At 32.1% G+C, this 7,180-nt stretch overlaps 1 pseudogene; it reads left to right on the top strand.

Moving 5' to 3' along the window:
- Nucleotides 1-5,070: 5,070 nt before the first annotated feature.
- On the top strand, nt 5,071-6,753 carry LOC122850924 (annotated as a pseudogene).
- The last annotated feature ends 427 nt before the right edge of the window (nt 6,754-7,180 follow it).

Raw genomic sequence — 7,180 nt, 5'->3', positions numbered from 1 at the left:
AGAAGTAATTTTAAACTAACATAATTTTTATTTTTGGGTATAAAAATTTTTTTTCAGGGGGGAAGGAGTGTTATGATATAGAGTAGCATGGAATTTGAATGTCAGCTGTTTCAAGTGACATACATTCAATAAATAAATAAAACGATGGGATTAGTAAATCAGTACTGAAAAGTGTAACACTGAGTGTATGATATTTTGTGACCATGAATGAAAGAATGCGCTGAGTTGACAATAATATGTAAGTCAAGCAGTAATATATAAAGACGCGAGACTTTCGTTTCGAGTCCATTATATTTTGAGTAATAAACTTTTTAACCTGGATTATATCCACGAATTAATAAGATATTATTGGGGTATAACAATTACAACACATGGTATAATTCACTGTATGAAAAATCAAACTTTAAAAATAATTGCAAATAAAATTTGTAATGTTTTTTAAATTCCAATGATAAAGGGGTTAATTTAATATAAAATAATAGTACACTATTTTTAACTAGACACACAGAGTGCCTAGACAAGTTTAAATTATGACAAAGTGATGGAACAAAATAATACATGTTATTGTTTAGAAAATCAAACTTAAAAATTACTGGTCAATAAAATTTGTGATGTTTTTTATCTGAATTCAATGTTAAAAGAGTTGATTCAATAGAAAATAATAAAACGATATTTTCAGCTAGAGGCATAAAGGGCCTAGACAAGTTTGGATTATGACAAAGTGATGGAATAGAATGGTACATTATACTGTTTTGAAAATCAAACTTAAAAAATACTTGCAAATGATAATTGTGGTGTTTTTTTTTAATTTCAATGTTAAAGGGGTTCATTTAATATAAAATAATAATACACTATTTTTACCTAGACACATAGATAACTTAGACAAGTTTGAATTATGATAATAGTCTTATCCTGACGTCAGATAGATGACCAGGACAATCAACAGCACCTATCAACAGTTTGATAGAAAAGATAATTGTTAGTGCAACACGTTGTATAGAGATGTTTATCATCTTCGCAAGCTGGATTAAATTATTAACATCACATCCTCTATCAAAAACCAATGCCTATGTGCAATATAGTAAATACTTGATAAATTTACGTTGCACTTTATTTATGAATTGAAGTTGTTTTTCAGTCCATAGGCTGTTATTCAATATTTCAACTTTGAGTTCACAAACGCGTTACACAGGGCTTTTATTGTAGATGGATTCCTGAATGATCTAGACTAACGGAAAACCAGGCCCTATGACGACATTGCTGATCTAACTACTTATTTAACCTGAGAGTTAAATAAGAACTTGTCATCAAACACAATGCCAAGATCAGTTTTTTGTTCAGTACGTGTTAAATTTACCCTATGTATTTTGTTGTTGAATATGAAAGGATGACAGGATTTACTAAATGACATAGAATTACATTTAGCTATGTATCGCACCACGTATCCAAATATACCACGATAATTTCACAAGGGTTGTAAGGCCTTATGTTTGATACAGGACTATCAGAGGATGTGGAGGATAGGTTGTAAATTGGAATAATAGGAATAACACTTTAAATAAATTCAAACACTGTGGCTTAAATTCTATTAATATATTCACTTTATTATTTCACTAAAAATATAATTAATTGTATTGTATATTGTCTATTGAGTTGACTCTAAAAAGTGTTGTCATGGACAGACACTACTATTTTATATTGTAAGTATAAAGAAATCCAGTTTATTTTTGTTAGAGATGTCACGTGAACGAGTGTTGAAGAGCAACTGATTTTTCAGTTTGTTGAAAATTGTCAAGTCCAAAAAATGAGTGTATACTTAGTTAAAAAATTAGTTTTAATTAATCAAAAATTAGTTCAAGAGACGGTAAAAAACTATGTGTAGGTAGAGGGATTTTTAGACATAAAATTGGGCCTTGTGTGGTCCAAAGGGTGGCATAAAAGTACCATGTGTAAACAAAAAATATAGATTTTATTGTCGATTTTACGATCATTCTGTGTATCGAAAATACGTTAGTGCAGTTGTTTTGCAGATGTGAGATTTTCTCCAATTCTTGACAAATAATGTTTAAAAAAATATGTTATAATATTACCAAAGAGAAACTTGAGTTTATAGTTTTATTTGTTACGTGATTTTTACTCAAAAAATCTATGCATTAGTTGATCATGTGTGGGAATGTTCAAGTTTGTTAAAAAGCTACTAAAAAGTACATTAGAAAAAATATAAAACAAAATTGTTACTCACATGTTATTTTAAATTTTGTCGTTTCACGAAGTAGCCATAAAAACCGTGTAATATTAAACAATACTAAATTTTATTGTAGTTTTATTTGAAAATAAAAAGAAGTGAAATCTGGTCAGTTTGGGACTGACATCTGTGGTTCGACCCGGAACAAGCTATATTAACTTGAAGAACATTGAACTCACACCAGCTTACAAAAATATTTAGATTTTGTTGTAGATAGTGGCAATCATTTAGTGATTTGATAAGCAGATAAAGTTTCACATCATCAGCATATAGGAGTGTGTAACAAGACAGTCTATCAGATAGGTCATTAATATAGATGTTGAATATCAATGGACCCGAGTTAGAGTCCTGAGGTACCCCAGATGTTGGTGAGTACGTCGATGATAGAGTCCTATCTATACAGACATAACAACAACGATTAAGAAGATAGGACCAGATAAGTTTTATCAGAAGAAGAGGCAAATTAATTAAGAAACAAGAGTCAACCATTTTTCTTGTCGAAGGCCTGTGTCATGTCTGTATATATCACATCAACCTGTATGTTCTTTTTCAAGTAAGATGTAACGTATTGACTGAACTCCACAAGGTTAAAATAGGTGCTACACATAGGCGTGAAGCCATGTTGATAGCTAGATGAGAATGGAGAGAAAAAAGGCATTGTAACCTTGAAGATTAATTTTTCAAAAAGTTTTGAACAAATAGAAAGAAGTGCTATTCGCCTATAATTAGATACAAGTAACGTTTTACCTACTTTGAATAACGGTTTAACCACTGAGTTTTTCCAACAAGAGGGGTAAGGATATTGCTATTTTAAAGATGATTTTGGAAGGTTGGATCAATGCATCCGGACAAACTCTTATGAACGGACCAGGTAGGTTGTCAAAGCCACTCGTGTTATTGTTTTCAACGAGCAGGATTACACGAGCAACGTCCTCAGAGGTAATGATAATATCTTGATCATTTAAAAATTCCTTCGACATGAGTAAGCCAAGGCTAGATATTATATCAGTCTTTCATTTACTAAACACACTCGAGCAGTATGTAGCCAATGCATCAGTTATATCCTGAAGATTATAATTAATATTATTATCAATCAGTAGACAGTTCAATGACTTAAAATGATTTTTCTTACTATTAATATATTTCCAAAACACTCTGGATTATTGCTAATTGGATTATTATTCTTAAGTATTCGTTTTTATTTTTCATATGGGCGATCAGCTTAACTGAGTACCAACATGGATACTTTGAGGCTTTTTAATCATGTATAGAAGGATAGTAATTACTATCAATGTATCATAAAAGATATTACAAAGGGCATCAACAGTAGCTATATTACTATTGAGGTTGAAAGGACTATCCCAATTTATAGATCTTAAGTCTAACTTAACTTTATATGAGTCTAGATATTTAATATTATATTTTACTAATGAATTGAGAAAGGGCTTAAAACTAGTGTACGCAGAAGCAGAGTGTACAATATACAAGAGAAGAGGAGGATGGTACTTATTCTGTTTAACCAAAGCCGATCCTTGAAAACCGAGACATGTGGTACTCGATACTAGAATGAGGTCAAGAAGCTTCCTATAAGAGTTTAGAACAGAATTAAGTTGTTGTAAATTGAGTGCATTTATAAACATTGATATAGAAAAGTATACCTTGATGTTTGAAGAGTGTGACATTGAGTTATAATCTGGTAGATTGAAATAATCAACAGTAATTAATTTGCTATTATATTTAATTAAATATTCTTGGATGAGCTTGATAAACTTATTGAATATATTATCCTTACTATTACAATATCAGGGGGAATATTGATTACAATTATTCGATAGGATATACCATGATAATCCAAGTATATACCAGGTATATTAATCTCAATAATATCGTTGATAGCATCTGGTAAATGAATCATGTGTTTATTCTTGAATTTATTCAGTCTTAACGCACAAAGTACTCCACTCTCTTTAGATTTATAATTGATATTTCTGTCAGCTCTAAAAACAACAAAATTTCAACTATCAAAGTAATGATATGATGAGATATTGGGATCTAGCCATGATTCAGTAATAAAGATAATGTCATATTCAAATACAAGTGAATTTACATACGTATCCTTGAATTTATTTTTGATGCTCCTCGTATTTTGGTAAAGGATAGTAAATGATAGATCAGTATGTGCCAAAGAATCAGTGGTAGAATTAGAAACATGAGTCGAGCTGAAAGAAAACGATAGGTAAGAGAGAGTACACAATATTCCATTTAGATAGTATAGGTAATTTATTGTTACCAAATAATAAATTATTTAATTATATCACGTTGTTTGGTGAGTGCCATTCACAATCTTGAATGCTCCATTGATAAAACTGACCCTTGCGTTGGTATTCTGTTCTTGTGTCAACTGTGTTGTCAGCTGACGTCTCTGGGCAAGTTAAGCAGGTGTAAAATCCTGGGTAATGACTGTCTGGGTACTGAGAGGTCAGCACCTTAGAACTTAGTAACTACTAGGGAGTTGTGCCATGTGACTAGAAGTAAGTTGAAAACCTGCAATATGTGATGCATGGATGATGCATGACAGTAGTCATAGATATACAAAAAACATGTAAAACATATAAAGTGAATATATATAATCTAATAATAAATAAACATTTTAATTAATAGTTAACCTGTTGCACACATCATTCATACCTTGCATGACATGGCGCAGCCGGGAAAAAAGTAAAAAAAAAAAAAAAAAAAATAAAAACAATTAATCAAGAAATCATTGGATAACAAGACAGGTTGAAAAGCAATCAGTAAAAGTGAGGTTAATCAAACAGAGCAACATGGACAATTTAAAACAACCCAAACCAATGAGCATGGATGGAGACTTGGCTCTAAACTGGAAAAAATTTAAACAAGCATTTGAATTATACTTACTGGCTTCAGGAGGTTCTACAAAAGATGAAAAAATTCAAGTAGCAGTTTTGCTACACTGCATTGGTGAAGAGGCAATGGATATTTTTGAAACACTAGAAGTATCTGATGAGAAAAAGAAAGTATTGAAAACAGTATTGGACAAATTTGAAGCATACTTTAAACCAAAAACTAATCCAAGTGTAGAAAGACATAAATTTAACATAAGGGTACAAGCAACAAACGAAAGTTTTGATTAATTTTTGAAAGATCTGAAAAAAATTGCAGCATCTTGTGATTTTGGAACATTAAAAGACAGCCTAATTAAAGACAGGTTAGTTTGTGGTGTTGAAGACAAGCGTATAAAAGACAAGCTGCTTCGTGAAGACGACATGACATTGGAAAAAGCTGTAACAATTTGCAAGGCAGCTGAATTAACTGAAAAACACTTGAAAGATATGTACGATCAAGGTGCATCAGTAGATGCAGTATATACAGGGCATAACAGTAACAGAGGTCGAGGATGGCACGGCCAAAACAACCGCTACATGCAGAAACAACAAGGTCCCAGTGGACAAAGAGGAAGTGGACAAAGTAACAGACCACAGCAGAGGCAACAAGGTATGTCACAACACCAAAGAAATTATCGGGGACAACAAGAAAGCTGCTGGAATTGTGGATATGAACGACACCCAGTAGTAAACTGCCCAGCTAGAGACAAGCAGTGTACAATATGCAGGAAAAAGGGACATTTTGCAAGGGTATGTAGAAGCAGAACAGTAAATGAATTACAAGAAAATATTGAAGGTAATACTTGGGAAGAGCCGAATAATAGTAATAATGAAATTAATGACATAAGTTTTCCATTAAGCACACTTGAAAGTGTAAATGAGTTCAATCGGAGCTGGTGGATCACGTTAAATTCAAGTATAGGTCAAAGCATTAAATTCAAAATTGATACAGGGGCACAGGTAAACGCTGTTCCAGAGCATGTTTATAATTCATGGAAAAAGAAACCCCGCTTAAAGCCTTTTCAGTATACAGTAACAAATTTTGAAGGAGGAAACGTTGAGGTTCGAGGCACATGTAAAATTGAGGTAGAATACAAAAGTAGCATGTACGATATCGTGCTAGTAGTGGTGAAAACAGGAATAAACAGTCATGTGGTACTGGGATTACCAGATTTAATCAAACTTTATATGTTAAGAGTAGTAGATTCGGTAGAATGCTCAGGGGATAGAAATGAAATAATTAAAAACGAAGATTTATTCAAAGGTATTGGAAAAATTAAATCTCAACCAATTGATATAAAGCTAAAATCAGACTATACATTTTGTATAACACCATGCAGAAAGGTACCGTTCATGCTTATCAACTCGTTAAAAGATGAACTTGAGAGTATGGAAAAGATGGGTATTATAAAAAAAGTAACGGAACCAACAGAATTTATAAATCCAATCGTTATTGTTAAGAAGCCAAACAAAGGGATTAGGGTGTGCCTGGACCCTCAACACCTCAACAATTCGATCTTACGTGAACACCATCAGCTGCCGACGTTTACCGAATTAATTAAAGACATGCAAGGTTCAAAAGTATTATTTATAAAAGTATAAATAATGTTAACTGAGAAAGCTTCAAAATTAACAACATTTGCAACGCCATTTGGTAGATTCATGTTTTTGAGATTACCATTTGGCATTTCGGTAGCTCCTGAAATTTTTCATCGTGTATTTTCAGAGATCTTTGAGGGTCTGCCTGGGATTAAAATTTACATTGATGATATTATAGTTTACTCAAAAACATTAGAAGAACACAGGCAGACCCTTAAGGAACTCTTCCAACGAGCAAGAGATTATGGAGTAAAATTTAATAAAGACAAATGCAAATTTTTTCAACAAGAAGTAAAATACGTAGGGCATAAAATATCAGAAAAGGGAATACAAGTTGATGAAGACAAAATCAAAGTAATAAAAGAAATGCCTAGTCCTAAGAATCAAAAAGAACTCAGTCGCTTGCTCGGAATGTTAACTTACGTAGGGA

The sequence above is a fragment of the Aphidius gifuensis genome, linkage group LG3 (assembly GCF_014905175.1).
Source record: "Aphidius gifuensis isolate YNYX2018 linkage group LG3, ASM1490517v1, whole genome shotgun sequence".
In the NCBI taxonomy this organism is placed as follows: domain Eukaryota; kingdom Metazoa; phylum Arthropoda; class Insecta; order Hymenoptera; family Braconidae; genus Aphidius; species Aphidius gifuensis.
This window is presented reverse-complemented; position numbering and strand designations above follow the sequence as displayed.